The following is a 15,155-nucleotide window of genomic DNA, read 5'->3' as shown; positions in this document are numbered from 1 at the left end:
AATGAGCAGGGTAGCGGTTTGGATGGAGAGGAAAGGGCGGATCTTGGCAATGTTGCGGAGCTGAGACCGGCAGGTTTTGGTGACGGCTTGGATGTGAGGGGTGAATGAGAGAGTGGAGTCGAGGATGACACCAAGGTTGCGGGCTTGTGAGACGGGAAGGATGGTAGTGCCGTCAACAGAGATGGGAAAGTCAGGGAGAGGACAAGGTTTGGGAGGGAAGACAAGGAGCTCAGTCTTCGACATGTTGAGCTTTAGGTGGCGGGCGGACATCCAGATGGAGATGTCCTGAAGGCAGGAGGAGATGCGAGCCTGGAGGGAGGGGGAGAGAGCAGGGGCAGAGATGGAGATTTGGGTGTCATCAGCATAGAGATGATAGTTGAAGCCGTGGGAGCGAATGAGGTCACCAAGGGAGTGAGTGTAGATTGAGAACAGAAGGGGACCAAGCACTGAACCTTGGGGAACCCCCACAGTAAGAGGATGGGAGGGGGAGGAGGAGCCTGCAAAAGATACTGAGAAAGAACGACCGGAGAGATAAGAGGAGAACCAGGAGAGGACGGAGTCTGTGAAGCCAAGGTCAGATAGCGTGTTGAGGAGAAGGGGGTGGTCCACAGTGTCAAAGGCAGCTGAGAGGTCGAGGAGGATTAGGAGAGAATATGAGCCGTTGGATTTGGCAAGCAGGAGGTCATTGGTGACCTTTGAGAGTGCAGTTTCTGTGGAATGAAGGGGACGGAAGCCAGAGTGGAGGGGGTCGAGGAGAGAGTTGTTGTTGAGGAATTCTAGGCAGCGCGTGTAGACAACTCGTTCAAGGAGTTTGGAAAGGAATGGTAGGAGGGATATGGGACGATAACTAGAAGGTGAGGTGGGGTCAAGAGAGGGTTTTTTTAGGATGGGAGAGACATGGGCATGTTTGAAGGCAGAGGGGAAGGAACCAGTGGAGAGTGAGCGGTTGAAGATGGAAGTTAAGGAGGGGAGAAGGGATGGAGTGAGAGATTTCATAAGATGAGAGGGAATGGGGTCAGAAGAACAGGTGGCCGGAGTAGCACTTGAGAGGAGGGAGGAGAGTTCCTCTGAGGATACCGCTGGGAAGGATGGGAGAGTAGCAGAGAGTGTTGAGAGCCGGGGGGATGGAGAAAGGGGGGAAGAGACTCTGGGGAGGTCAGACCTGATGGATTTAATTTTGTTAATGAAGTAGGAGGCCAGATCGTTGGGGGTGAGGGAAGGAGGAGGGGGAGGAACCACGGGCCTGAGAAGGGAGTTGAATGTACGGAAGAGCTGGCGGGGGTGATGGGCATGGGTGTCAATAAGGGAGGAGAAATAGTTTTTTCTGGCAGAAGAGAGGGCTGAGTTAGGGCAGGAAAGGATAAACTTGAAGTGTAACGGGAATTTATGAAATGGGGATTAAGACTGTGAGCCCCATGTGGGACAGGGACTTTGGCCAACCTGATTTACCTTGTATTTATCCCAGCACTTAGAACAGTGCTGGTCACATAGTAAGCACTTAACATACATCACAATTATTAAAAGAAAGCAAGAGAAACAGCCCATCCCCTCCATTTTTCTGTTTCTGTTAAGAGAGCCCCTGCTAAAGGAGTCAAGAAGAGGGACACAAACATATACATAAAATACAAAGATACAGAGACATCCGCCCACATATATAGGCACAGAGGGAGAGACACATGCAAGGAGACATGAACAAAACATCTTACAAGAGTACTGTCGATGCAGACATGCAAGCATAGAGAATAAGTTGGAGAAAAGCAGAAAAATAGCTAGACACAAATACGGAAGCATAAAGGTACATCTTTTAGCTCTGTAAGTAGTTTTCAAATTACAAAAAAATTTAGGCTAGCATCCTAGCCCTCTATTTCTCATCAACTAAATGATTCCTAGAACATAGTGTTTTCCACGAGGTAGTTTTAGTGTCACCTGACATTTTATTGTCTTCTCTTTTTCCCCAGTACTTTCTCCAATCCAAGAACTGAACAAGCCTAATGCTTCTTCCATTCTGAGGTGTGGTTTAGAGGACAAAGAAAGATGGCTGCATGAAACTTTCTTCTTGTCAGTTATTAATCACACTCAGAACAATAATAGAATGACTGTATCGATATGTATTGTGGCACTATAATTGTGTTCAGAAACAGCAATTCACTATTGGAATCCTGTGTTATATGATTCCTTTAACAAAGCTACCTCAAATTTTAGTCCCAGAATTAGCTTCTGCCAGGCACAGCCACTAAATACAATTAAATGTCTCATTTTATACTTATTTGGGAGGATTTTTACTCTGTTTCTGATATACAGATTATTATCTTGCACTGTCAACATGGATCTAACAATAGGGTCAGGTCAGGAAATCATGAACATCCAAAAGTCCCAGATTTGAAGTGCTTTATTAGGGCAAGGAGCATCTACTAACTCTATTGTACTCTGCCAAGTGACCAATACAGTGCTTGATTCGTAGTAAGCTCTCAATAAATACTATTGATGACCAGCTGAACTGACATTGAGGTCTCTGCTGTCACATATCTATCTGCTTAGTGACAGAGCACTATATTGTTACACATCCTTTTTTATCCACTTGTTCAGGCCAGAGAGAAGCAGCATAGCTTAGTGGAAAGAGCCTGGGTTTGGGAGTCAGAGGTTGTGGGTTCTAATCCCGACTTTGCTACTTGTCAGAGAAATTTAACTTTTCTGTACCTCAATTACTTCATCTGTAAAATGGGGATTAAGACTGTGAGCCCCATGTGGGACAACCTGATTACCTTGTATCTACCCCTGCGCTTAGAACAGTGATCGGCACATAGTAAGCCCTGAACAAACACCATTATGATTATTATTATTATTAAAAGCAATCACACTTTCTTTTGTCATTTGGTCAGCACTTACGATGTGCCAGACACCGTACTAAATGTCGGGGTACATACAAGATAATCCAGTTAGACCCAACCCCTATCCCACATGGGGCTCACAGTCTTAATCCCCTTTTCAGAGATGACGTAACAGACACAGAAAAGCTAAGTGACTTTTCCTCATCTCCCACTCCCTTCTGCGTTGCCCTGACTTGCTCCCTTCAGTCTCCCCCCTCCCCTCTGCTCCACAAGACCTATGTACATATCTGTAGCTTTATTTGTATTTATGTCTATCTCCCTCCGCCCCCTAGACTGCAAGCTCATTATGGGAAGGCAATGTCACTGTTTATTGTTATATTGTACTTTCCTAAATGCTTAGTAATTCAATTCAATTTAATTCTAATTCAGTCTTATTTATTGAGAACTTACTGTGTGCAGAGTACTGGACTAAGTGCTTGGGAAGTAAAATGCAGCAACAAATAGAGACAATCCCTGGCCACAACTGGCTCAGTCTAGAAGGGGAGAGACAGACATCAAAACAAGTACACAAGCATCAGTAGCATCACTGTAAATAAATAGAATTATAGATATATACACATCATTAATAAAAACACATAGAATAATAATTATAAACATGTACTTATATACACAAGTGCTTGTGGGGCGGAGAAGGGGGTAAGCAAAGGGAGTGAGTCAGGGCGATGAGGGGAGTAGATGAAAAGGAGGGGCTTAGTCTGGGAAGGCCCCCCGGAGGAGGTGAGCTTTCAGTAGGAATTTGAAGGAGGGAAGTGTGCTAGTCTGGCCGATTTGAGGAGGGAGGGCATTCCAGGCCAGAGGTAGGACATGGGCCAGGGGTCGATGGTGGGACAGGTGAGAACAAGGCCCAGTGAGAAGGTTAGTACCAGAGGAGCAGAGTGTGTGGGCTGGGATGTACGAGGAGAGAAGGGAGGTGAGGAAAGAAGGGGCAAAGAAGTGATGGAGAGCTTTGAAGTCATTAGTGAGGACTTTTTAAAGCTTGATAGTACAGTGCTCTGCACAAAGTAAGCACTCAATAAATAAGATTGAATGAATGAATGAATGAATGAACTGCCCAATGTCACAGAGCAGACAAGTGGCAGAGCCAGGATTAGAATCCAGATCCTCTGAGTCTCAGGCCCATGCTCTTTCAACTAGGCCACGCTCCTTCTCTTTTTATCTAAGGGCAGTTCCTAAGATCTCTAAAAAGCATTCAATTCCTATAGTTGTACAAAATGTTACAGCAATACAAGCTCTTGACTAGAGTGACAGACGATAGAGGAAGCATCTCGCCTCCTTGTTTTCCCTACAGAAAGCTGGAAAGATCACCTTGGAAAAATCTGACCTCACTAACACTTTTACTAATCTTTATTCAGCTCTGAGTGTCATTGAGACAAACAGAACCCTCATATACTTGAGGGAAATGGAGCCTCCCTACCAGGCTTCTTGGAACCTTCTAGAAATAGTAGACATGCCCCACTGCACACATTTACAAGGTGAACCGCAAAGGCAGTTTGAACAAAAAATGAATAGATCCAACAGCACAAATATTAGCAGCTGTGACCGTAAGCAGACGAAAGGTTATTTGGCAATCAGTAGTTTGGATCACTGCTCAGCCCAGTTCACAAGGCTGAGCTAGCGGGTAACAGGCCTTGGGTTTGTAGCACTGCTTCCCCGTGGATGGCTCTGCCTGGCCCAGGAGCACACGGCAATGGCAGCTACTGTCTGAGGAAATACAAGTTTCTGTTCTCCCTCCTTCAACCCAATGCTGGACTAGGTGTGTGAAAATTTAGACACATCTGAACCGAAGGGAGATTAAAAAGAGTAGGAAAACTATTGTAGTAACTCTTTCCCGTCTTGGTCAACATTTCCCAGATTCCCTCAAGAATGGAGCCCTATTGGAGGAAGTGGGGATTAACACTATCAATGCATTGGAAATTGATATAATACACACAGGGCAAAGGAATTTAAGAAGCCTACAGGAGGAGGCCATCCTTTTTATTGTAACTGACCATTTGTTCTCCAATTAAGCAAGGTTTGAGCTTAACAGCACATCAATCAATAGTATTTACTCTGTGTTTATTGAGGGCAGAGTACTACAGTAAGCAGCTGGGAGACGGTTAAGGCAGAAGTTACGGGGCCTATCTTCAGGGTTACCTCAGGAGCAGAGGATGACTGGATGGAATAAGGGCTGGGAATCAGAAGACCCATCCCCATCCCCCCCACCTTACCTCCTTCCCCTCCCCATAGCACCTGTATGTATGTATATGTGTTTGTATGTATTTATTACTCTATTTTATTTGTACATATTTATTCTATTGATTTTATTTTCTTAATATGTTTTGGTTTGTTCTCTGTCTCCCCCTTCTAGACTGTGAGCCCAATGTTGGGTAGGGACCGTCTCTATATGTTGCCAACTTGTACTTCCCAAGCTGTTAGTACAGTGCTCTGCACACAGTTAGTGCTCAGTAAATACGATTGAATGAATGAATGAATGAATGAAAGACCTGGGTTCTAATCCTGGCTCCACCATTTGTGTGCTGTATGTCCTTGGGCAAGTCGCTTAACTTCTCTGTATCTCAGTTACTTCATCTATGAAATGGGGATTAAGACTGGGGGTTTCATGTGGGACATGGATTGTGTCCAACCTGATTAGCTTATACCTACCCCAGGATTTAGTACAGTGCCTGGCACATAGTAAGCATTTGAATACCATAAAAAAATTATGCAGAACAATCATATTTTCTGGCCTTGAGTTGCTGGTTCCCTAAGTATTCCAGGAAATTTAAAATCCTGGTTCTCAGTCTTCCTTTTCCTGTCTTCCCTTGATATGTTTAGCAAATGTGAAGTTACCCAGATCTCTTCACCTTTCACATCACTAGTTTAACTTGAAGGATTACTATGCTTCAGTTGCTGCATTTATCTTGGAGCGAATGGTCTTGTTCGTGTCTGATTTATCCCAATCTGAAACTTTTATTGCCACTGTTTCTAACTCTTCCTGCACACAGTTACCATCACAAACAACCATTCACAGAAAAATATACTTGCAAAATGAAAAAAAAAAGAGAATCTGGACCATTCGTCTGTTAGGATTAAATAGAGCTTGCCAGAAATGAATTCTTCGGGCAAAATAAGTGTGCCTTGTGAATTGCTTGAAATACCAAGGTGTCCATTCACACTTCCACTCTGTATGCCTTTGCCAAACTCAGGTTGTGCCAACCTGATTCACTTGTATCTAACCCCCTAGTTAGAACAGTGCCTGGCACATAATAAATACTTAATACCATTAATAATAATGATAGCAATAACAATAGCAGTATTTGTTGAGTGATATCATCAATCAATCATATTTATTGAGCGCTTACTATGTGCAGAGCACTGTACTAAGCGCTTGGGAAGTACAAATTGGCAACATATAGAGACGGTCCCTACCCAACAGTGGGCTCACAGTCTAAAAGGGGGAGACAGAGAAAAAAACCAAACATACTAACAAAATAAAATAGAATAGATATGTATAAGTAAAATAAATAGAGTAATAAATATGTACAAACATATATACATATAAATGTCAAATGTAAATATAAATGTAAAATCAAATGTCAGCTGTGTGACTTTGGGCAAGTCACCCAACTTCTCTGTGCCTGTTACCTCATCTGTAAAATGGGGAGTGATATGTGTCAAGCACTGATCAAAACATTGGAGTGGATACAAATTAATTAGGTTGGACATGGTCACCATCCAATGGGGTGCTTACAGTCTAAGTAGGAGGGAAAACAGGAATTCAACTCTCATTTTCCTGTTGAGGAAACCGAGGCATTAAGAAGTAAAGTGACTTGCCCAGGGTCACACAGCAGGCAAGTGGCACAGCCAGAATTAAAACTCAGTTCCTCTGATTCCCAGGCCTGTGCTCTTTTCACTAGGCTAAGTTGCTTCTTTTCCTACATCTGTTCCAACTGTGAACAGCGCCTTGGTTACAGCCCCTTGAAACATTTCCGTCCTATTCAGATGGGAAGTTAGCTACTTCAACCATTTCTTGTTTTGAGACCTCCAAAGGCCCAATTATTGTCTATCCTTAAATTATGACAAAAGTCTTCCTTGGGAAGCAACGTAGCTTATTGGAAAGAACCCCGGCTTGGGAGTCAGAGGTCATGGGTACTAATCCTGGCTCCGCTACTTGTCAGCTGTGTGACTTTGGGCAAGTCACTTAATTTCTCTGTGACTGTTACCTCATCTGTAAAATGGGGATTAAGACTGTGAGCCCCATGTGGGACAACCTGATTACCTTGTATCTACCCCAAAGCTTAGAACAGTGCTTGGCACATAGTAAATGCTTAATAAATACCATTTCAAAAAGACCAATGTCTTCCTTGCTTTAAAACTATTATTTGGGACATTGCATATTGTGTGATAACAGGTGAGTTCCCCTTCCCCAGCCTACCCACATTTCCACAGCAACAACAGCAATAAAATCACTTAGTATGTAAAACGACAGTCCAGTTAAAAAAAATACTCAATTCACTATGTAAGCGCCAATGGGAGAAGCGAGGGTTAAAGTAATCGAATCACTTAAATGAGAAAAACGCCGGTTTAGCCTAAATAGTAACTTATCTTATATACCAGGAGAAACATTTCACAACATCTACCGAGAGAAAAATCACACACATTTCTGAACTGATGGTCTTTTGTATCTTGATTGTAGCAGGAGGGCTCTCCTGGAGCAGAAAAAGTGATAGGACATAAGCCTGCCTCATGATTTAAGATATGTCACAAGATACAGTTACCTTCAGCTGAAATGAAGTCTATCACCACCGGTACCTGCTGGAACCAGTTTATAATTGCTTGTGGGACTGACGTGCCAGTTTAAGAGTGCAACATCAGCCCCAAATACCGCTATTATCTTTCTGTTTGAGAGGTGCAAGCACCTTCTAGTGTCTGATAGGAACCACTTGGAGTCTGTTTCATCTTGGGGAAAGTAAGATTGACATGAATTTTGATTCCAATTCTCAGCCCGCTGGGCCTGGCAGAAGGAAACGTTTTATATGTGGTTTGATAAGGATTTTCTCCTTCATTTTTTGAAAGGTATGTTCGTAAGCAGTATGCAGCCCAAAGCTCCTCTCTGGAAACTATTTGAACACAGCTTTGCATGATGATTTTCTGCTTAAATAACTTCCAGAATGGCTTTGCCATGACAGATACTCTCAAACCTAATGCTATCCTTGGGATCAAGGTGCAAGAGAAAGTGATTTCATCTGTGTAGTGACATAATGGGGCTGTTTGACTTAAGTTGCATCACTCATGCTAATGAATCACATCAAATTAGCCCCTCGGATATGTCCTGAGCCCAAAATGCACTCGGTCTCACCTACGGAGGGATGTGTAGCCAGAGAGGATGATGCAATTGTGACCGCTATTATTCTGATGAAGTGTTTATTGTGACCTTGTTAGAGTCTAAAGTAAATTTGCTGGTTTGGTGACCTAGAATTGGTCAGGCAAGCTAAAAGATCGCTATATTTCAGCCAGAAGTTGAGAGAGATCAGAACCACATGTGAACACAACGCTCCGCATTAGCGTACGGAGCATTCTGTGGAAGAGAAGCAGTACGGCCTAGCGGATTGCCAGAAGAACCTGGGTTCTAATCCTGGTTCTGCCACTTATCTGCTGTGGGACCTTGGGCAAGTCATTTAACTTCTCTACACCTCAATTCCCCTCTCAAAGTCGCACCTGGAGAGTTTCCAGTACTCTACCAATCTCGACTGCGGGAGGGAGAGTCAAGCAGAGGTATATCCACTCCATTCTTAGCTTGGCCAGTGGCTAGTGAGTGGAAGGCAATCTGCTACAAGTCAAAACGCACCTGCGATGGGCAGGAGCAGCCTGGGAGAGAGTTGAGGGCAGAGACTTGAGTTTACACAATGGAAGGAGGAAATGGTAAACACTTTCATATTTTTACCAAGAAAACTCTGTGGATCCACTACCAGAACGATTGCAGGTGGAGAGCAGGGTGTTCTGGGAGAGATGTGTCCATGGCGTTGCTATGGGTTGGAGATGACTCAACAACGTAAGACAAGACAAGATATCTCAATCACTTCATCTGTAAAATGGGGAATAAGATTGTGAGTTCCATGTGAGACATGGAAAGTGTCCAATTGGATTAGCTTGTATCTACTCCAGTGCTTAGTACAGTTCCAGGCACAGTATAATCCATTAACAAATAGCATCAAAAATAAATACAAAAACACCTTCAATGCAAGTAAGATGGAACCACTCACACAACTGATGTACCACATTTTACCCCTTCACTCTGTTGATTCAGAATCATCCCCACTAATAAGGTATTTCATAGTAATCATCTATTCTATAAACACGTGCACAGTTTGTTGGTTTTCTCTGAAAAAGGCAAAATAATGTTCTGTTTTCACCTTAAGTAAATGGTCAATGGGGACTCGATTTTTATTTTCAGAACAAAAAAGCAATTCCTATCATAGTCCAGCAGCACCTAGTGCTCAGTGCATTCATGCCACATCCGTGTTCTGTCATTCAATGAAAGACGGTCTAATCTTAGATAATAAACACCTGAAAAGTGAAATATTCCCCACAAAGTTGAGTTAGAGTAGTTTTCCAACTAAAATAACTGTATGTCCAATGTAGTTGAAAGGTACACTTTTTTCCATCAGCTAATGCTAACGGTATTGGGTGAGGGAAGAAAGAGAATGGGAACAGGACTGGAGAAGCCTTTATCTTTGACCTTGTCCTGAATTCTACATAAGAAAAGCTTTGATTCTTACCAGGCCAGTAGAGATGGTATGCATGGAGAATGACACAGATAGAATTGGTAGCAGCCTGTTGATCCCAAGTAGTCATTCCTTTTAAAAACTTCTCCTAAGGAACCAAGGGTGAAATTAAAGGTTGTTTAGGAGCTAACCAAGAATACTGAGAACAATTTTCCCACTCCCTTCTGCATCGCCCTGACTCCTCCCTTTGTTCTTCCCCCTCACAGCCCCAAAGCACTTATGTACAGATCTGTAATTTATTTATTTATATCGATGTCTCCCTTCCCCCTCCTAGACTGCAAAGCTCATTTTGGGCAGGGAATGTGTCTGCTTTTTTTTGTATTGTACTCTCCAAAGCTCTTAGTATAGTGATCTGCACACAGTAAGAGCTCAATGAATATGAATGAATGACTGAATGAAGTGAACTACCAGGGTTTAAGAGCAAGGTGTGACCAGATTCCCTATGAGAGGCTTGCAGGTGAGGACTTCACAATCACAGTCAATTGAATCTTAGACTTTCCCAATCTGCCAGATGCATTAGATCATTGATCTACCACCTACCTAAATGGACATTATGTCTATTTGCCTGAGAAGTAGCCTAGCCTAATGGAAAGACTATGGGCTTTGGAGTTAGAGGACCTAGGTTCTAACCCCTGGCTCTGCCATTTTCCTATTGTATGACCTTGGGCAAATCACTTAACTTCTCTGTGTCTCAGTTACCTCATCTGTAAAGTGGGAATTTAAACTAAGAGCCCTGTGTATGACATGGCCAGTGTCCAACTTGATTAGCTTGTATCTACCCCAGTGCTTAGTACAATGCCTGGAAGATGGTAAGCACTTAACTAATAACATCATCCTAATCTTCCTTGACCTCTCAGCTGTCTTTGACACTGTTGTCCACCCCCTTCTCCTGGATATGTTATCCAACCTTGGCTTCACTGACTCTGCCCACTCCTGGTTCTCTTCTTATCTCTCTGGCCATTCATTCTCATTCTCCTTCATGGGCTCCTCCTCCGCCTCCCACCCCTTAACTGTTGGGGGGAATCCTTTAAGGTTCAGTTCTAGATCCCCTTCTATACTCCATCTACACCCACAACTCATTCACTCTCATGGTTTTGACTACCACCTCTATGTAGATGATACCCAAATTTATTTCTCCAGCTCTGATCTCTCTCCCTCTCTGTCATCTCACATTTCCTCTTTGCCATCAAGACACCTCTACTTTCATTTATTCATTCATTCAATCGTATTTATTGAGCGCTTACTGTGTGCAGAGCACTGTACTAAGCGCTTGGGAGGTACAAGTTGGCAACACATAGAGACGGTCCCTACCCAACAGCGGGCTCACAGTCTAGAAGGGGGAGACAGACAACAAAACAAAACATATTAACAAAATAAAATAAATAGAATAAATATGTGCAAATAAAATAAATAAATAAACAGAGTAATAAATACTTACAAACATACATATGCTTGGCTGTCCTCCCATCACCTCAAGCCTAACATGTCCAAAAAGGAACTCCTTATCATCTCACCTAAACCCTGTCCTCCCTCTAACTTTCCCATCACTGTAGATGGTACCATCATCCTTTCTGTCTCAGAAGCCCATAAACTTGGTGCTGTTCTTGATTCCTCTCTCTCATTCAACCCACATATTTAATCCATCACTAAATCCTGTTGCTCCCCCCTTCACAGCATCACTAAAATCTGCCCTTTCCTCTCCATCCCAGCTGCTACCATGTTAATACAATCACTCATCCTATCCCACCTGGATAATTGCATCAGCCCCCTTGCTGACCTCTCAGCCTCCCATCTTTCCCCACCCAGTCCACACTTCACTCTGCTGCCAGGATCATATTTTTACAAAAATGTTCAGGACATGTCACCCCACTCCTCAAAAAACTCCAGTGGTTGGCCCTCCTCCTGGGAAGCAAACAAAAATGCCTCACTATTGGCTTTCAAGCATTCCATCACCTTGTCCCCTCCTACCTCACCTCACAGCTCTCCTACTACAACCTAGTCCAAACACTTCACTTCTCTAATGCTAACCTTCTCACTGTGTCTCAATCTCACCTCTCTCACCACCAACTCCTTGCCCATGTCCTGCCTCTGTCCTGGAATGCCCTCCCTCCTCAAATCTGACAGACAATTACTCTCCCTTCCTTCAAATCCTTATTGAAGGCACATCTCTCCCAAGAGGCCTTCCCTGACTGAGCATCACACTTCCTCATCTCCCATGCCTTTCTGTGTCACCCTGACTTGCTCCCTTTGTTCTCCCCTGTTCCCAGCCTCACAGCATTCATGTACATATCTGTAACTTACTTATTTATATTTATGTCAGTCTCCCCTCCTCTAGACTGGAAGCAGCATGACATAATGGATAGAACACACACCTGGGAGTCAGAAGGTCACCTGTTGTAATCCTGGCTTCCCCACTTGCCTGCTGTGTGTCCTTGGGTACTTCACTTTACTTCTCTGTGCTTCAGCTATCTGATCTGTAAAATGGGGATTGAAATTGTGAGCCCAATATGGGAATGGGACTGTGTCCACCCCAATTTGCTCGTATCCACCCCAGCACTTAGAACAGAGCCTGGCAAATAGTAAGTGTTTAACAAATACCGTAGTTATTATTCATTATTATTAAGCTCATTATGGGAAGGGAATGTGTCTGGTTATTGTTGTACTCTCCTAAGTGCTTAGCACTGTTCTCTGCAGGCTTTCAGTGCTCAATAAATATGATTGAATGAATAAATATGATTGAATGAAATACCAATAAAAAAACCTCTGTGCCTCAGTTTCCTCACCTGTATACTGGGGATTCAATCCCTGTTTTCCCTCCTACTCATTTATTCATTCATTCATACTTAGACTGGGATCCTCATCTGAGACAAGGACTGAGCCTGAGGTGATTATCTAGTATGTACCTGAGTGCTTGGAACATAGTAAGCACTAAAAAAACCACCACTAAAAATAAAACCCACAATATTTTTTTTTTCAACAGGAGGACTATACCATACACATCAGTAGCTCCACCTTCATCATGGCTGATGCCCTAAGGAGAAAAGACAGGGAAAGTGTGTGGGCTTTTTCATCAGTAAAATGAAGACAAGGCAGAAGGAGAATATCAAAGTTAATGGCTGGAAGATAATAATAAACAAATGATTGTGGTATTTCTTCAGTGCTTGTTATGTTCCAGGCACTGCACTAATAAGCTGGAGTAGTTACAAAATAATCAGGTCAGACCCAATCCCTCTCCCACATGGAATTCTCAATCAAAATGAGAGGGAGAATACATAATGAACTCTCATTTAGCAGTTGAGGAAATGGAGGCACAGAGACGTTTAGTGTCTTTTACAGGGTCACACAGCAAGTAAAAGGTAGATTCAGGGTTGGAACCCAGGTCTCCTGATTTCCAGTCTTGTGGCCTCTCCATTAAGTCTTGCTGCTTCTCAGACAAATGGAGGTAAAGGCCATTTAGTACTTTATTCACGTTTCCTCTAAGTAGTTTAACTGGCCTGGGTACTCACAATTTGCCAGAACTTGAGTCATTCTCTGTGAGCCTGGGCAGCAGAAAAAGAATGGCACCTCTAGCTGGATTTGCAGACAGACTGTGAATGCCCTCAAATGAACTAAACCCACTTTTCACTTGAGAACACAACACTTAAGCCCTCAGACCCAATCCTTTTCACAGATCTCAAGAGATAAAGAGAGAGGAAAGGGAACAATTGCAATCAAGGTCAGTGTTGAAGTATAAAATATGACAGTACCAGAAGGGAACTCAGGGAAGGCACACGGCAAATGTCTTAAAGTGAAGTTTACTGTTATTTACGGATGAATTCTAGAATATTGTGAAGCTTTCTGGGTGATGGGAAACCAAATCTTCATATCACGACAAAGCTGATACTGCTTATAACAAATGAAAGAAGAGAAGCTATTTCTGGTTGGCATGACCATCCCTTTCTTTCCCTCCTGGAAAATGTCAGCACCTGTCCCACTGGCAAGTTCCACAAATGAACCAACTGTTGGTTTGCCAGCGGAATTAAACAGAGGGTATTCTAGGAGCCACTAATTGGATGCCAACATTTCTTTCCTTTTTTTTCGATTTCACAATGAATTTTATATCCCTTCTCTGGGTGTGGGGGGCGGGGGATTTTCATAATCAAACCTTTCTTGAGTGACCCCTGTGTGCATAATACTATGTTCAGGGTTTCACGGCTTATCCAACCGCCCCTGCAATCCACTCCTTGGTCAACTTCAGAGAAAAAATATAGGCAATTACCCCTCCACCTAATTAGCCCCTCCCAGGATCTTCTCTGTCCCTTGGAGGGAGGTGTCATGGGATCTGAGGGATTCAGAGGGCAGTAACCCAGGTAGGCACAGTTCCCCATGAGGAGCTTTGATTATTTTTTCCGTAGCCTGAACAGGAGAATTGTCAATCAATCGGTGGTATTTATTGAGTGCTCACTTTATGCAGAGTACCATACTAAGTGCTTGTCTTGTCTTATGCCGTCGAGTCATTTGTGACCCATAGCGACACCACTGATAAATCTCTCTCGGAATGCCTCGCTCTCCATCTGCAATCATTCTGGAAGTGTCTACATAGAGCTATCTTGGTAAAAATAAGGAATTGGTTTACCATTACCTCCTCCTACACAGTAAACTTCAGTCTCCACCCTCCACCCTTTTAGACTGTGAGCCCACCTTTTAGACTGTGAGCCCACTGTTGGGTAGGGACTGTCTCTATATGTTGCCAACTTGTACTTCCCAAGCACTTAGTACAGTGCTCTGCACACAGTAAGTGCTCAATAAATACGATTGATTGATTGATTGATTGATTGACTCTCTCTCATGATGCTGCTGCCCAGCACAGGCGAGTTTAGACTTGTAGCAGATGGCCTTCCACTCACTAGTCACTGCCCGAGCTAGGAATGGAATGGGTAGGCCTTTTCTAGGCTCTCCCCCCATTAGCCGAGACTGGCAGAGTAATGGAAACTCTCCAGGTGCGACCCTGAGAGGTGATACTAAGTGCTTGGGAGAGTACAATGCAACAGAATTAGCAGAATCACATTCCCTGTCCATAACGAGCTTATAGACTAGAGGGGGAGAGTATGTGATATAACAATAATAATAATAATAATAATAATAATAATAGTATATGTTAAGCACTTACTATGTGCAAAGCACTGTTCTAAGTTCTGGGGAGGTTACAAGGTGATCAGGTTGTCCCACAGGAGGCTCACAGTTTTAACCCCATTTTACAGATGAGGTAACTGAGGCCCAGAGAATTGAAGAGACTTGCCCAAAGTCACACAGCTGACAGTTGGTGTAGCCGGGATTTGAACCCATGACCTCTGACTCCAAAGCCCCACTAGTAGTGGCATAAGCCTGTCTCCCCCTCTAGACTGTACATTCCTGTGGACAGGGTTCAGTACACAATAAACACCCAGTACATATCAGTGATGTTCAGTACACAATAAACACCCATTACATATTAGTGATAGACTGGTTGATTGGTTCAAAGATA

General features: G+C 43.3%; 2 non-coding genes across 2 annotated transcripts; one reads left to right on the top strand and one right to left on the bottom strand.

Annotated features, from left to right (window-relative positions):
- Window positions 1-8,567: 8,567 nt before the first annotated feature.
- LOC119927913 lies at window positions 8,568-8,705 on the top strand. The gene has a single exon (XR_005450878.1). It is a non-coding gene; the product is annotated as a small nucleolar RNA SNORA7 (small nucleolar RNA).
- Window positions 8,706-14,511: 5,806 nt separating this feature from the next.
- On the bottom strand, window positions 14,512-14,649 carry LOC119927419. Its single transcript, XR_005450425.1, has one exon. It is a non-coding gene; the product is annotated as a small nucleolar RNA SNORA7 (small nucleolar RNA).
- Window positions 14,650-15,155: the final 506 nt, after the last annotated feature.

This window comes from Tachyglossus aculeatus, chromosome 4 (genome assembly GCF_015852505.1).
Source record: "Tachyglossus aculeatus isolate mTacAcu1 chromosome 4, mTacAcu1.pri, whole genome shotgun sequence".
Lineage (NCBI taxonomy): Eukaryota > Metazoa > Chordata > Mammalia > Monotremata > Tachyglossidae > Tachyglossus > Tachyglossus aculeatus.
The sequence above is the reverse complement of the archived record's forward strand: the minus strand, read 5'-3'. Positions and strand labels throughout refer to the sequence as shown.